The following is a 781-nucleotide window of genomic DNA, read 5'->3' as shown; positions in this document are numbered from 1 at the left end:
GCAAAGATGTTCATTCTTTTTAAAATGTAAAAAAAAAAAAAAAAAATCCTTTCCTCCCCTCAAGTCAACTTTTGTGCTCCAGAAAATTTTCTATTCCATAAGTCTGAGCGTAAAAACTTCAAGTATTAAAATAATTTGTACATGTAGAGAGAAAAATGACTTTTTCAAAATATACAGGGGCAGCTGCCAAATTGATGTATTATATACTGTGGTTCTGTTTCTCGGAAGATTTTTTTTCGTTATTTTTACATCTAACAAAGAAAAAAATTTAAAAAGAGGGTAAGAAACAATTCCGTTGGGATGATTTTAACATGAAAATGTCCCTGGGGTTTCTTTGCTTGCTTTCTTCCTCCTTACCCTGCCCCCTGACACACACACACTTTCTGTAAAACTTGAAAATAGAAAGCAAAAACCCTCAACTGTTGTAAATCATGCAATTAAAATTGATTACTTATAAATATGAACTTTGGATCACTGTATAGACTGTTAAATTTGATTTCTTATTACCTATTGTTAAATAAACTGTGTGAGACAGACAGCTAACTTTGTTTCACTTCTTTCCGACACAACTTTGTCTTAGAAGGCATCAGTTTAAGTCCCTGATGTATAGGGTTCAGAGGAAAAAGCAAAACCACTAACACACAGCCTAGCCTCTCTCTATATTCAAGTGAACTTAAAAACAGACTTTGGTAAATTTGTCCAACATTCAGGGAAAAACACTACAAGTACCAGCCAAATGTTAATTTTATCTATTTGAGTTGGTATTAATTAGTGTTTAACA

The sequence above is a fragment of the Myotis brandtii genome, unplaced genomic scaffold (genome assembly GCF_000412655.1).
Source record: "Myotis brandtii unplaced genomic scaffold, ASM41265v1 scaffold339, whole genome shotgun sequence".
NCBI classification, from domain to species: domain Eukaryota; kingdom Metazoa; phylum Chordata; class Mammalia; order Chiroptera; family Vespertilionidae; genus Myotis; species Myotis brandtii.
The sequence above is the reverse complement of the archived record's forward strand: the minus strand, read 5'-3'. Positions refer to the sequence as shown.